At 35.5% G+C, this 16059-nt stretch overlaps 1 long non-coding RNA gene across 3 annotated transcripts in view; it reads left to right on the top strand.

The window, feature by feature from the left end:
* LOC104857536 overlaps positions 1–13084 on the top strand; it is a 96558-nt gene extending 83474 nt beyond the window's left edge. For 2 of the 3 annotated variants that reach the window (XR_778876.2, XR_778875.2), the window contains one exon: positions 11285–12131. This is a non-coding gene — a long non-coding RNA (uncharacterized LOC104857536). The other variant, XR_778877.3, reaches the window with a different exon arrangement.
* Positions 13085–16059: the final 2975 nt, after the last annotated feature.

Below are 16059 nucleotides of genomic sequence, written 5' to 3'. Positions count from 1 at the left end.
CAAGACTATGAATACCAAATAAATTAATCATTATTGTATTACTAAAATATCCCAGTGAAAGAGAGAACAATTTAAACCTAAAAAAATATTCCTACTGGATTTGTTTTGTTTTGTTTGTACCTGGGATCGAACTCAGGATGTTGCACTTGCAAGATAGGCATGGGTACTACTGAGCTAAATCCCTAGCCCTATTCTTATAGTTTGACTTCCAAAAGTTATCTAAAAACAATCTCAGTTTTTAAAAATTACATTTTCTAAGATATTACATTTTTGTCTGTCTTTGCCATCTGCTTTTATCTACTGGAATAGGCTTAATGATAAAAATTCATGCCTATTGTAAATATATATTTGTGAAACAAAACAAAAAAGCCAAAGCTGAAAATATAGTGTAAAAGCTTTTATTTAAAAGCATATTATTGTTTAAAAAATATAACAGCTAAATGAGAAATTTTGCTACTATAAAACATAGGTATCAACATATACATATAAAATTATTGCTTTAGTCTATATTTACTATAATTGAAAGGTTAAAGCTCAGAAATAGTTTAGCTATTTTTATGCAAATTAGAAAATGACATCTGGCTGTTTTCTTTGACTTTCTGTTATAAACTCTCATCCTGAAATTTGCATATCATAACATATTAATTCCCAAGATTATGATAGTACTTTTCATCATAAAATATAAACTATAACATTATATTTTGACAAGTTAGGATATTCTTGAGGAAATATAACAAAGAACTTAACAAAAAGATTTCCATATTTCATGTTTAAAACAGGAGCACATTAATTTATATTAAAGTACAGAGAGCTGTGCAAATGAAAGGTGTTACTATTAACAATTATAATTTTTGTATTTTTTGTATTTCCTAAGTTTTTACTCTTTAGTAGGAATACTTTGTACCTTTCATCTGATCCTTTGTCTCTTGGTGGATCCTACCATGCACAGAATAAGAAAAGGTTAAGAACCTAATAATAATTGCACTAAACTCTTTAAATAATGATATCATTTTATTGTAGAACAGCAAAATCTTACTAGGCCACATAACTGTGGCTTTTCTGATCATAGCTGAATGTAATTTACACTGGTTATCCATTTAGGCTATTACTTTTCACTTCTGTCCTTTAACCCTATTGCTTGTGTTCAAATCTGATTTTTCAATTACCGCTGCATCCATACCATATGACTCTGACTGCACATGAAAACAGATCCTATTCCATATAAAACAGATATGGGTTTTAAGGGTTTCATGCATAGATCCAAATCTAGTTTTTCCACTGCTCCCGTTAACAAACAGATAGATGTGTCCACAAAAAATATGTTGGTCCCCAAGGAATAACAAAATCACTCTTAGGAAAGCAACAAATCATGTAAAGTAATTGTGTTAAATAAAAATATCATTGTGAGTATATCCCTGAGAAAGTAAGTTTCCCACATTATCATTAATGTATTTCCTTGCTTTCAGAATTTTTGAAAAGCCACATATAAACCGTAGATTATAATCTAAACATTTTGTATAGTATCTTTATATCAACCTAACAACTTCCTCTTCACCATTCTCTCTCACAAAGGCTCTGCTCAGACTGTTTTTCCTGTCATTCCCTGAGGATACTACGTACTCTTGCCTCAAAACTTGAGTTCACTTTGCCCTCCTCTATTCTCAGCAATCTTCTCTTCACTTTTCCCCTCTCTTACTACTATTTTTGTTTGTATTTATTGAGTGCCCAGTAGCACTGCCTTTACATTTGTTATATTATTTAGTTCTCACAATAACCCTATGGTATAGGGTTCCTGTTTCATAAAGATTAAGTAACTCACTCCAGGTCCTATAACTAATAAAATGACAAAGATGCAATTTGTATCCAGAGCTTTGCAAGTCAAGGACAAGAGGCTCATAACTACTAAAATAGAAGCACTTTCAATTCAGCATTCCCTGCTGCACATGGTGGCTTAGTTCCCAATCCCATGTTATTAATATAACTATCGGCACAACTGCGTGTGTTACATTTTAAGTGTGTTGCTACTTATCTTAGTCATTTTGCTCACTGCTGTGACAAGATACTGATACTGGCAATTTAAAGGAGGACAGGTTTATTTTGGCTCAGTTTCAGGTGGTTCATTCCAGAGTCTGCCAACTCCAAGGCAGAAATGGCATGGTGGAAAGAAGGCCCAGTGCAGGGAGGAAGCTGCGCACATCCTAGCAGCCAGAAAGCACACAATGAAAGGAGGGGAGGCTTCCAACCAGGCTCTACTTTCTTATAGCATGTCAGCTGCAAATTCATCAGTGAACTAAACCATTGAGGTGTGTCCATGATCCAACACCTTCCAAAATATATCTAAACTTCAGATTGTTATTGAAATTAATAACAATTCAAATAGATTGTAAAATAAAGCGTTATGTCAAATTTTCCACTCACCCTGAAGCATGTATATTCTTTGATCTGGTCCCAATTTATGAATTGAAGGAATGGGCTTTTGAGTCTCCAACATTTATGTTTGAGGTGAGGAGATAAGGCAGAGGTAAACAACTTAAAATGATTTAGACTGCTCTGGTTAAAATCTGGCTGCCATTTTTTATCTTAGGTTACTTCACTTCTCTAAGCTTTAGTTCAGTTTCTTCATTCAGAAACATTTCCCATATATTCTTGTAAGGATTAAATGAGATAATGCAAGGGGGGGAAATCAGGTTTAGCAATCCTGATAACAGAGCCTGTGTTTTGCCTTTGAGAAAGAGAGGTCAATAAAATATTTCTTTTCTCAAGAAACTTCCAGCTTACTATGGGCTACAACTGTCATGTGAATTTTCAACTATATACTCTGTAATAATACAGAATTTTATACATGTTACTCTGAGTACACAATGAAGGGAGGACCTATCTCCATCTTTGAAAATCAAGGAAATTAGGAGAGAAGAGTGATCATATATACAAACTCTGTTCTTTCTGTTCAATATTTCCGTTAAACTAAAACTGCTATAAGAAATAAGATTAGTGGGCCAGGGATTTAGCTCAGCAGTTTGGTGGCCTGCCTAGCAAGCACAAAGACCCAAGTTCAATCCCCGGTATCAAAACAAACAAACAAAACAAAACAAGAAATAACATTTATTGATTTAAGCAAGAAGGCAGAAAAGATCAGGGAGACTGCTCAAAGACAGTTTGAAAGAGCTTAATCCTGAAAGGCAAGGTAGGGAAGATATCCAAGGAAATGACAGAAATGAAGTCTGGAAAGACAGACTGGATCCGGGTATATGTTTGGTCTTTTCTAACATGTCATATTTTAAAATATTAATGTAATTTTAAATTTGTTATGAAGATGTTACTAATGGAAGTAATTTATTTTGTATCTCATATTCCCTAACATGATGTAATTAATATTTTCATTTTAAGCCAAGTTGTATTATATATTAAAAATTAAAAGTAATTTGTTAAAATATTGTGATGTATATTACAATTCATATCTTTGAATTTCAAAGAAATGCAACAAATCAGTAAAAAAGAAACAAAAACTCCATAGAAAAATGGGTAAAAATGCATGATCAGACAATTCACCAGAGTGACTAATCAATGTGAGACTTTCGGGAAGATGGCATAGGGGTACACAGTAATAAGTCAGTTGCTCCAAAATTTGGAAACCAGACACTGGAAAATAACAATTTGGGAAAAAAAGGAAGGGAGGTGGATCCCTGGGACCCAGGAAGGATCTGAAGGGAGAACTGGAGCCCAAAGAGAAATTGAAAAGTCAGACCAAAATGCAGAAAAAGGAAGGGGCAATCTGCAGTTTCATCCCAGCTCCTGGCTCATGGCAATAGAAAGGAAGATTAATGCTACAGAGACAAAGTGTAAGCAGATGATTCCAGGGGCCTTCTGGGAGAAGTGCACAGGTGGAACAGAGCAGAGGATACCATGCACAACAGCTAGTGACTCCAGTCCAAGCATTTGACAAACCCCCTAGAGAGAATGTCTGGTCAGATACTATTTTAGGGGAGGAACCAACTGAACCTGGGAAGTTGTGGGTTGGCTTCATCTTAGGGCTTCTAGCATTAAACTCCCACAATGACTGAGTGATAGACACCCATTATCTATGTGGGAGACATCCATTGTCAGGAAGCCATGGTCAGGCTGGCAAGAAACATAAAAGCTAAATGTGTTATAAGCTAAATGACTCAGGCTGCATCCCTAGGACTAGAGGCCAAGTTCAGCCTGAATTCTTGTGGGCTTGGCACATCATCCTAATCCTACTGCCAGATGCTGGGATTATCCAGCATGGATCTGGGCTCTGACTGCCTCCCTTGTCTACAAGTGAGAGCAGAGTCACACCTTGAATTGGACACTGCCACGAAACTTTAGACCTGAGAAGAAAACCACGGGTTTGAAATCATAGATTAACCCCTTTTTTTTATTGCTTGTTTTTGTTTGTGTGTTTGTGAACATTGTTCCTAGTTGTTTTGTTTTGTTCTTGTTTCACTTTTCCTTCTTCTATTCCCTCTTATCTTTGTCACAAGTTTCCTGAATATTGGGTAGTCTTCCTCTGTCCTTCATCTTTGCTTCTAATCTCTTTTTTCTTTCATTTCTCAATTTTTCCATCTTCTCCCTTTCAAATTTTCTCCCTTAAGGTAAAATTGCTCTGTTTAGTGAATATTTACTGTATATAATTTTCTGATTTGTCTTATATTTTATTATATAACAATAAATCTTGTACCTAAGGTTAAAAATGGCAAATTATTATTTATCAGTTTGTCATTTTCCAGTATGTGCTTGATGCTATTGCAATTACTGATTGTACTACTTTAGCCAAAGTGACATAGTTGTGATCAGTTGATCTTCCTTATATGCCAATACCTAGATTGTCTGGGGGTCGTAAATAATACTATAGCCCAGTATCAAAGAATTAGATGCTAGGACAAACAAACTGCAACTTTTCACTCCTTATAAATAGAAGTGGCAAGATCCTGGGACAGACTAAAAGGCTAAAAGCCAGCTATGCCTAGAAGATATTTCTGAAAAGAAGTCATTTTCTTAGGTCTTGCCACTAGTAATAAAACTACCTACCATAAGCAGTTTACAAGCTTTAATGAAAAATGAACAAATAGAAAATGAAAAACCACAGAAGCAAGATGCAACCCTGACATCCCCAACTCACCCAAGGCAAGTCCAGGGGACACTGAGGTGGAAGAAACCAAGAGCCACCTGGCTGTACTTTCTGAAATGGTTGTATTAGAAGTAACAAAACAGATGAATAACTCTCCTGACAAAGCCAAAACAGAAATAATTACACAGATAAAGAGATGATGACCATGATGAAGAAAATGGTCAGTGAAATGAGAGTAGAGATACAAAAAACAGAGGATCTAAAAAAGAAAGGAAAACATGAATGCCCAGTATAGGAAAGAACTGGATGCCATAAAACAGGTTCAAACGATATCCAGGAGGTTAAAAATTCTATTGAAAGTATACACAGCAAACTCAACCAATGTGAAGATAATATCAAATCTAGAAGTCAGGGTTACAGTTGGTGCTTATCAAATGAAGACTTCTTAAAAATAGTAAGGAACCATGAAAAATCAATCCAACAGCTGTTAGATGATAAGAAGAAGAATATGATTAATTGTAATCAAAGAAAAGTCAGAAGATAGCACAAAGGACATAAAAACTTGTTCAGGTAAGTGACAGAAAACTTTCCAGGCATGGAAAAGAATGTGACATACAGATAAGTGAGGTATCTAGAACTTCAAATAACCATGATCAGAAAAAAACTACACCAAGGCATATAACCATCAAAATTCCAGAAATTCAACACAAGAACAGACTGTTAAAAGCTGTTAGAGAAAAGAAACAAACCCATTAGAATCACAGAAGACTTCTCACCACAAAGTCTTAAGTCGAGTAGAGCTTGGAGCAATTTATTTCAAGCTGTAAAAGAAAACAACTTCCAGCCCAGATTGTTGTACCCCAAGAAACACTGAATTTGTTGGAAGACAGAATAGATAAAACTCTCAAAGACATAATGTAGGCAAAAACTTTATGAATGAAGCCCAGATCACACAGGAAATACTACAAATAATCAACAATTGAAATATCATTAAATTAAAAAGCTTTTACACAGAAAAAGAAACCACCAACTGAATGAAGAGTAAACCCACACAACTGGAAAAAAATTTTAACAGCTATTTCTCAAAGAATGAAAATCTAGAATTTATAAAAAACTTAACATTCAAAGACTCCATTCAAAGACTCAATTCAAAAATGAAATGAATAGATACTACTCAGATGAAGAAGAACAAATAGCAAATAAATATATGGAAGAATATTTAACATCATTAGTTATTCCAGCAATGTACATTAAAATAACACTGAGATTCTATCTCATTCCAGAATGAATGGCTATAATCAAGAAATCAAGCAATAGCAAATTCTGGCAAGGCTGTGAGGAAAAAGGAACTTCTTTCCATTGTTAGTGGGAGTGTAAATTGGTACAACCACTGTGAAATCAGTATGGAGATTTCTCAAAAAACTAAAACTAAAACTAGAAGTTCCATTTTACCCAGCTATTCCCCTTCTAGGTCTCTTCATGAAAGAATTAAAAGCATTATACCACAGTGATATATGCATACCCATGTTTATAGCAGCACAATTCATAATAGCTAAATCTTGGATATAGCCCATATGCTTATCAACAGATGAATGAATTTAAAAGTATGGAATCTATATATGATGGAGTACTACTCTACCATAAAGAAGGATAAATGAGTAATTTTTGGGTATATGGATGCATCTTGAGGACATTATATTAAGTGAAATAAATCAGATACATAATTTTAAATATTGCATTGTTTCTCTTTTGTGAGAAACCAAAAGGGTAAATAAGGAGCAAAATGGAGGATAGATATTTACAAGTAGGAAGAATGTGTTTAAATGGGAAGGAGAACAAGGGAGGAGGGAAGAGGAAAGGGAAGGAATGGAATAGGTACTTTAAAAAAAGAGAATGTGAGGGGAAAATGGAAACAAAGCTTTTGTAGATGAGAAGAGAAGAAGGGTTGAATAGAGGAGAGGGAAATGGGGGAAAAAGAATTAAGACATATGATATTCAGGTACAAATTCCTTCTGATGAATATGACCATTATGGATGGCAAATATGTACAAATAAAAAATTAAGAAACAGAAACAGCATATGAATGTAATCTGTAATATATGGTTCTTACTAATTCAGAATCTTTGTTTAAGCAAAGCAGTTTATATAGATTACAGGGGAAATCCTTATAGAGGAAATCCAATTATTTTATCTTTTAATAAAATTCCACTAAAAATGAAAAAAGAGTGGTTAATCAGTATATGAACTGTTCAAAGTTATAAAAAAATAGAAGTGGAACTTAAATATAAAGCCATTCTCACTTATCACATTGGTTAAAAATTATATATGTAAAAATAAGTATATACGTATATGTATATATTTTAATGCAGTTCATTATTGGCCAAAACTTGCTGAAATGGCATAGTCACAAAAATAATTTGGCAACATAATCCTTCATGAATATAGATGCAAAAATCCTTAATAAGTTACTAGCAAACAGAATACAGAGGGTCATCAAGAAGATCATACATCCTGACCAAGTCAGATTTATTCCAGGGATGCAAGGATGGTTCAACATATGTAAGTCGATAAATGAAATACACTATATTAACAGAGTCAAGGACAAAAACCATATGATCATCTCAATAGATGCAGAAAAAACATTTGACAAAGTTCAACACACATTCATGATAAAAACCCTTCAAAAAATTGGAATAGGTGGTCTATATCTCAACTTAATAAAGGCTATCTATGAAAAACCAACAGCTGACATCATATTAAATGGCCAAAAACTGAAAACCTTCATGTTAAAATCAGGAATAAGACAAGAAGGACCACTATCACCACTTCTGTTCAATATAGTTCTGTAGACATTAGCCACAGCAATTAGACAAGAGAAAGAAATTAAAGCAATAAAGATAGAAAAGGGAGAATTTAAACTGCCATTATTTGCTGATGATATGATACTCTACATTGAAGACCCAAGAAATTCCACCAAATGACTTCTAGACTTAATTGACACTTTTAGCAGAGTAGCTGGACATAAGGTCAACACTCAAAAAGTCAATAGCCTTCTTGTACACAAATAACAGACTCACTGAGAGAGAAATTAGGGAAATAATTCCTTTCACAATAGCATCCCTAAAAATGAAGTCTCTAGGAATCAATCTAATGAAACAAGCAAAAGACCACTACACTGAAAACTACAGCACTTTGAAAAAAGAGATTGAAGAGGATACAAGAAAATGGAAAGATATACCTTGCTCCTGGGTAGGAAGAATCAACATAGTGAATATGGCCATACTACCAAAACTGCTATACAGATTCAATGCAATACCCTTTGAAATTCCAACAGTTTATTTCACAGAACGAGAAAAAAAGAATCCAAAAATTCATTTGGAGCTATAAGAGACCTAGAACAGCAAAAGCCATCCTAGGCAACAGACACATGGCAGCAGGTAAAATAATTTTCAATTTAAAACTATAGTACAAAGCCACTGTGATAAAAACAGCATGGTACCATCAGAGAAACAGCCTGAGGATTAGTGGAATAGATTGGAAGATACAGAAACAACTCCAGATGTACTTAGGTACCTCATCTTTGACAAAGGAAATAAATTGTTTTGGAAAAACTAGATTTCAACCTGCCAAAGATTAAAATTAGACCCTTATCTTTCAGTATGCACTAAATTAAGATCCAAGTGGATGAAAGATCTAAATATTAAAACAGAAACACTAAACTTGCTGAAAGATAAGTTAGGCAGAACTCTTGAAGACATTGGCATAGGAAAAGACTTTATGAACAAATCCTCAGTAGCACAGTAACTAGCAGAATCAACAACTGGGATCTCATCTTATTAAAAAGCTTCTACACTGCAAAAGAAACCATCACCTGAACTAAAAGACAACCTACAATGTGGAAAAAAACTTTTACCAGCTGCTCCTCAAAGCACTATTATCTAGAATATATAAAGAACTAAAAAAAATCAGCCCCCCAAATATAAAGACCTGATTCAAAAATGGGCATCTGAAATGAACAGACATTTCTCAGACAAAGAAGTAAAAGCATCAAGTAAATATATGAAAAAATGTTCCACATCACTGTTCATTCAAGAGATGCAAGTGAAAACAACGCTGAAATTCCACTTCACCCCACAAAGAATTGCTATCAAGAAAACAACCAATAACAAATTTTGGCAGGGTTGTGGGGAGAAAGGAACTCTTCTTCTCCATTGTCTGTAGGAGTGCAGGCTGGTGCAACTGCTATGGAAATCAATATAGAGTTACCTCAAAGAGCTGGGACTAGAGGTTCCGTTTGACACAGCCATCCCTCTGCTGGGTACCTTTCCAAAAACAATTAAAAGAACATATCACAGTGATAAATGTGAACCACTGTTTATAACGGCACATTTTGTAATAGCTAAAATTTGGAAACAGCCCATTTGCCCATCAGTTGGAGACTGGATAAGAAGATGTGGTTTTTCTATAAAATGGAATACTACTCAGCCATAAAGAAAGAGAAATTAGAGTCATTCATAGGCAAATGGATGAATATTGAGGATATACTCTTAAGTGAAATAAATAAGTCACACATGTAAATACCAAATAGTTTCTCTGGTTTGAATAAGTATAATTATACATAAGATCCTAATGGTATAACTGACAATGTGAAATAGGAAGAAAAGGGCTAAACGTGTAGGGGAAGTGGGAAAAGTAGGGGAAAGGTAATAAGGGAAAAGAAAAAATATGAGAAAATAAAAAAATGGAAATAAAGTATTTGTAAATAGGGAAGGGAGGAGGGGTTGAAGGGAGGGCAGGGGCAAGGGGAAAAATAAGAATAATAATAGTCCTTTGAGGAGCAGCTGGTAAAAATTTTTACATGATGTCTTGTAGTTCGCTGGATGTCAGCTGGGGCAACAGGACTGGACATAGCCACATATCTCTCATTATCCCACATTAATCCAGGCATTTTCACACAGTGGTGATTAGCTTTCCCAAGATCAGATAGAAAACATGCTTTAATGCATCAGCACTCTCAAGCCTCTTCTTGCCTTTTGGTCTCTACTGTCTCACTGACTAAAGCAAGAGACATGGCCAAGCCTAACTTCCGGAGGTAGAGAAATAAATCCCACCTCTTACTGGGAGGAGCTGTAAATCACATCACAAAACAGTGCACATGTAAAGGAGAGAGAATTTATTGCCACTTTTTGTAATCTACTAAAATGTATAATAGTGACAGTTATTGGAATTGTGGAAGACATTTCTAGATATACTAAAAACATTTCAGATTGAAATATATTTTGTAGCACTGACACATTATATTAAGTATATTTAATTATATTGATATGTTTTTATTTAAAAGTAGAATGTGTATCCATAGTGTGCTCTAAAAGGAGAAAAAGGCATAACCTATTTACTGGGCAACTTCTACTAGCTGAGGCAATTCTCTGGCATAGAGAACAAGCGTGAGTCACTGGCATGTGATAAAGAGGATCTGTGTGAGACATCAGTAGAGATCACCGTAAAAGTGATCCTCTCAAGGCATGTTGTCCTGTCTAGGAGCATCAGCATGGTAGCTTACAACAACAAAATAACTTTTAAAATGGCACCCTGAATTATTAAATTCTATTTTTTCTATGTGTCAAAAGCATAGCAAACTAAAGATGAAAAATCAAACATTACTAAGCAAGATAAAATTTAATAGTCATTAAGATAATGCACTATGACACCAAAACACATCTAACAATATTTATTGAGCACTTATGATGTGTTTGGTTCCATACTCATGACATTGTGATAAGCAAAACAGACATATCACTACTCTCACAGAGGAGCCTAAAAATACAGTGGCTTAATTAAATATTGTACACTTAAATACAGTACACATACAGATTTTGCATAATTTTTAGATTTTTTTTATCCAACATGCTACGTTTTCAGTATTGTATAAGAAAATTCTCTTTTTAGTTTTCATCTCCTATATGAAGGATGTTCCTGTGGGTTTGCAGGATGGGGTAATGATATAACTGGGAAAAAAGCTGTGGTTAAACATGGAAGAATATATGTATTTAAATTCTAGAGCAATATTGGTCTTCAATTTAAAGTTACTTAATTTGAGATTTTGTTTCTCTATCTCTAAAGGAAATGTCAGTAAACATATCTATTGTGTAGGTTAATGTTTGGTAATCAAATGATGCTTGTTTTTTCTCTTTTCAGAAACTATAAACAAGTGGTGGTGAAGAGGAGTTGCATGACAGTTCTTCCAGAGGATGGAAAGCACACCAGAAGTCTCCGAGGCAAAGTGTAGAACAAGCTTTATTCTTAGCACCAGTAGGTCGGCTGGATTCACACACCAAGAGATTGATCCCCTTCTTTGGGATTAAGCAGGACAGGTTATACCATCACGAGAGAGAGGGCTTGCAGGAGTTACAAAGAGTGCAAGTCATGTGGGCTCAGGAAATTCATTGGTTATCAGGCATTACAGATAGCAAGCTCAGCGCACACAGTTACACCTCATTTACATTTTGGGAGGGGTAACAAAACTATTTGAGAGCCAAGAAATTTTCTGAGATGCTTTAGAGGAAGTGCCAGGCTAGGTAAGTCCCAATGTGTTGAGGGAATGGGGAAAAACTTCTCCGTTAGTAAGTTTGGCTTTAACCGCTGAGAGGCACGTTACCTGTTCATAGCTGACCTATGGCGCACTTGCCACAGCGGGCTATTTGTTATCATTAAAACTCTGAAAGGTTTGCCATCTCTCCAAAGCTAAACATGGACTTTGGAAAGAGAGAAAAAGAAAACAGAGAGCTTGTTTCCAACTACTTTATAATTATCTGGGAATGAAAAACTGAATCTGTATAATTTTTGTCCTGAACATTAGTATCACTACACATTTTGGACCTTGTGCAAAAATTTTGGAATGCAAGACTTAGTAAATTAAAAAATATTAATCACTTTTTATTTCTCCTATCAAAGGAGGTCAATTCTTTCTGAGGGAAAGGAGTTCATTAATAGAGATTTTCTTGTTCTCTGACTAAATTTTTTCTCTCTGTTCTTTTCACAATTCTCTTGTAGATGGAAAAAAAAATGGCTCACCTGACTAATGGCTTTTGTGGAAAAGAACTAATCATCACCTACTTAGTTCACCCAAATTAGAGAATTCAATTACAAAGGGTAAAACAAAATTGCAAAATTTTAAGAACCTTATACTTGTATCAGTGTTAGACAAAAGTATGAGAAGATTCTGTTTGTCTTTGGTGTTCCTGACCTCTTTTTAACTTTTTTTTTTTTTTTTTGTACCAAGGATCAAACTCAGGCCCTTGAGCTTGTGAGACAGGCAGCACCACCCCTGAGCTAAATCCCAGTCCCCCTGACCTCTCTTTTATCTGTGCTTTTCCCATCATCTTGTGTACACAGGGCTTTCAAATGCATTTCACTCTCTGTTTTAGAGAAGGTCTCTTAAATTAACTCTAATGTATACATATGTCACCTCCCTCAAGGGTATGAACTTGTTGACAATGTCTAAAGAGCAAAGGCATAGCACCATGGAAATTGTCAATTTAAATAACTCATGAATCTGTATAGTTTTTAAAGTCCAATTTTTCTTTTTGAGAAATAGTATTTCAATTTCCTTTCATGAAATTACCATTTCACCATGCCATGCACACTTGATGAGACCATAAATCCTAGTATCTGCCTCCACTGGTCTTGGAGTAAACAGATGACTCAGGGTAGGTCAATCTGACATTTTGATTTTTTGACTCTTTAAGGCATTGATGCAAGGACAAAGGTAAAACAGTTGTCTCCTTATGTTCCACAACGGCTGTCTGTTAAAACTTTGAATAGTTCTTAGCAAAATCATCTCATTTTTATTTTGTCTGATCATGGCTTTGCTTTACTTCTTTCTATGGGCACCCAGTGATCTTCCATCACATTCCTTTTTGCTTAGATTAGCCAGGACAGATTTTGTTGCTTATAAATCTCATGTCAGATTCAAAGTATTCGGAGATGTGATGGCTTCCTGACATACTTTACCATTTTTGGTTCTAATATATGTGTATATATATATATATATATATATATATATATATAGCTTTCCTTAGAAGACTGTAATAATTCACATATGCTTATTCCTAGAGGAATGAGTTGAGGGCTAATGCACTTTCTCATTAACTATGACTTTTAATTTGGTCTCCATAGCATGTCTTCAGCCTCTAGACCCTGGGGTCCATTTAAGGTCATTTAGGCAGAGGCCACATCTGTAGTATCTAACTTATTGGCTAAGCAGCCTGTACTCTTTGGATATTTGCCAACCATATGCCAGATCAGGGCCTGTCAGGATGGCCTCATTTTGGAAGGCTAAATAGGAAGAGAAATTAGATCTGAGAAAAGAAAACATGGGTAAAGAGCTCAAGGAACTGGCACAGCTGGGTATCATTAGCAATAATCAAACCTTACCCAGTATAACAAGCAACAGGAAGTGAGATGGGGGCAGTGTGTACATGTGTGTGTATATAAGTTTGTGTATCTATCTACCTTTGTATATATGTATCTGTGTAAGAAAGTAAATGTATAAAAACTTTTAAAATCTTATTTGCTTTAACTACTTCCACCCCTGTGTCCCAGTGGGAGTGTTTGATGTATAGAAATCATATTAGAATTTCACAGCCTTTCAGGCAGCACTTTGATGCTACAGACTCAGAAGAAGGCTAAGTAATTACATTTTTAACAGAGGGGGAGAGCAAATATAAACAGCTGCCAAGAATTTAAGAAATTACATGAAACATTCCATGAAATCATATCCATGAAAGTCGTATCTGTTTCCCTCCAGTTATTATATATTTTATATGATATTTTCTGATTATAAAGCAATACTTTTATTTCAGAAAAGAGAAAGTTGGAAACTATATGAAAATGACATAAACTATATAGTTATCTCTTAGTATCCACAGGTTTCAGGAATCCTAATGCCTACCAAAATTTGAGGCTCTGTAAATGCCTTATATAAAATGACATAGGGGCCATTGCTCAAGCATCGGGAGGTAACCTGGGCCCCAATCCCCCGTGGGAAGGAGAGCCATGTCTGCTCCAGACCCAGCCACCATCGCTCAAGTGCCAGGAAGGTAGCCGTGCGGGCACCCCTGAACCCCCATAAGTCCCCCACACACACTCTCAGACCTCCTGACTGTGTCAGTCTTTGGACCCACTCTGCAGAAGCAGAGGTGGTCATCAAGGGTATTTTTCTGAGTTCCCAACTTTGAACATCTTTAACAAAAGGGTGTGGGAAACCTGTAATAGAACGTTGTGGAGTTCCACCATTCAGAAGGTTGGGGAGCTCAATTGGACCTTGCAGCCCGAGGTCAGTCAGCGTCATGGGGTTCAGCCATCAGCTAACTGAGATCAGGGGTCTTGAGTCCTAGCACTGTCTGAGCCCCCATCCTAAATGGTAAATATACTACATTGAAAAGTTTGTTTACTGCAGACATGTTTTGGACTGCTTTTTTATTTCAATTTAATTCAAATGGTTTAAGGGTGATAGACTAGAGATTACGACAGGTGGTCAGTTTCCAAGTTGTGCTTGATCATATTGTATTGCTGGTTGGGATAAAGGATTGTGGTTGAATCAATAAGGTGTTTTTTCTGATGTTATGGAGATGAGAATGTCTGTGGGTCATTAGAGACACAGAAGCTAGGGCGCAAGTATATCAGGAAGATTTGGGTGATAACCCAGAGATAAAATCAAGGACAGTCCAACAACAAAAATAAAAATGAGAAAACACTTAAGCAAGACACAAGGACAGACTTCTAGTTCACCAATGGCAAAAAGTAGGGCAAATGAAGATGAAAAGGCCGATAGTGAACTACCAGGACACCCTGAACTCAAAGCACAGGAAGTAACAAAACAGATCAATCAGGCTCTAGAAAAATTCAAAACAGAACTAATTTCCCAGATAACCATAGAAATGGTGAGCAAAATGGAAGTCGTGATTCGAGACTCTAGAGCTGAAACTGACAAAAAAAATAGATGAGCTCAGGACCATGGTAGAAGCCATGAAGGCCCAGCATAAGAAAGAAATGGAAAAAATAAACACCAAGCATAGGAAAGCAATGGAACCCATAAAACAAATTCAAACAGATATCCAGGAGATTAAACACTCTATTGAGAGTGTACACAACAAAATAAAAGAATGCAAAGATAGAATCTCAGATATAGAAGATAAGATTGCAGTCAGTGACCATGAAAAGAGAGGGCTCTTAAAAACAGTAAGGGATCATGAGAAATCAATCCAACAATTCCTAGATGATGCAAAGAAGAATAACATAAGACTGATAGGAGTCCATGAAGCAGCAGGAGAAAATACAAATGACTTTAAAAAGCTGTTTGCAGAATTAATGACAGAAAACTTCGCAAACAGAGGGGAAGAATTTGACATTCAGATAACTGAGGCATATAGGACACCAACTAGCTACAATCAAAAAAAAATCTACACCTAGACATATAATAATCAAGATCCCAGAAACCCAACAGAAGAACAAAATACTACAAGCAGTAAGATAAAAGAAACACATCACATATAAAGGAAAGCCCATCAGAATCACAGCAGACTTTTCAACACAAACCCTTGGGGCAAGGAGAGCCTGGAATGAGATATTTCAAGTACTAAAGAAGAACAACCTCCAACCTAGACTGATTCTATCCTGCAAAACTCTCTTTCAAAATGGATGGGGAAATAAGACACTTCCACAACAAAGAACACCTGAGAAATTACATGAATACCATACCAGCACTACAAGGAATTCTAAACAATATCCTAGAAAAAGACAATGAAGGCAACAACACCATGAGGCCCAACAGAGCAAATCAAATAGGCAAGGCAAGAAATTAAAAGGAGAAGGTGAAAAAGTAAAAAGAGTCAACAAAAGGCCAATAACATATCAATAATAAGTCAGTACATATCAGTTATAACCAGCAATGTCAATGGCCTCAACTCACC

This window comes from Fukomys damarensis, unplaced genomic scaffold (genome assembly GCF_012274545.1).
Source record: "Fukomys damarensis isolate Sample0158 unplaced genomic scaffold, DMR_v1.0_HiC HiC_scaffold_15, whole genome shotgun sequence".
Classification (NCBI taxonomy): domain Eukaryota; kingdom Metazoa; phylum Chordata; class Mammalia; order Rodentia; family Bathyergidae; genus Fukomys; species Fukomys damarensis.
The sequence above is the reverse complement of the archived record's forward strand: the minus strand, read 5'-3'. Positions and strand labels throughout refer to the sequence as shown.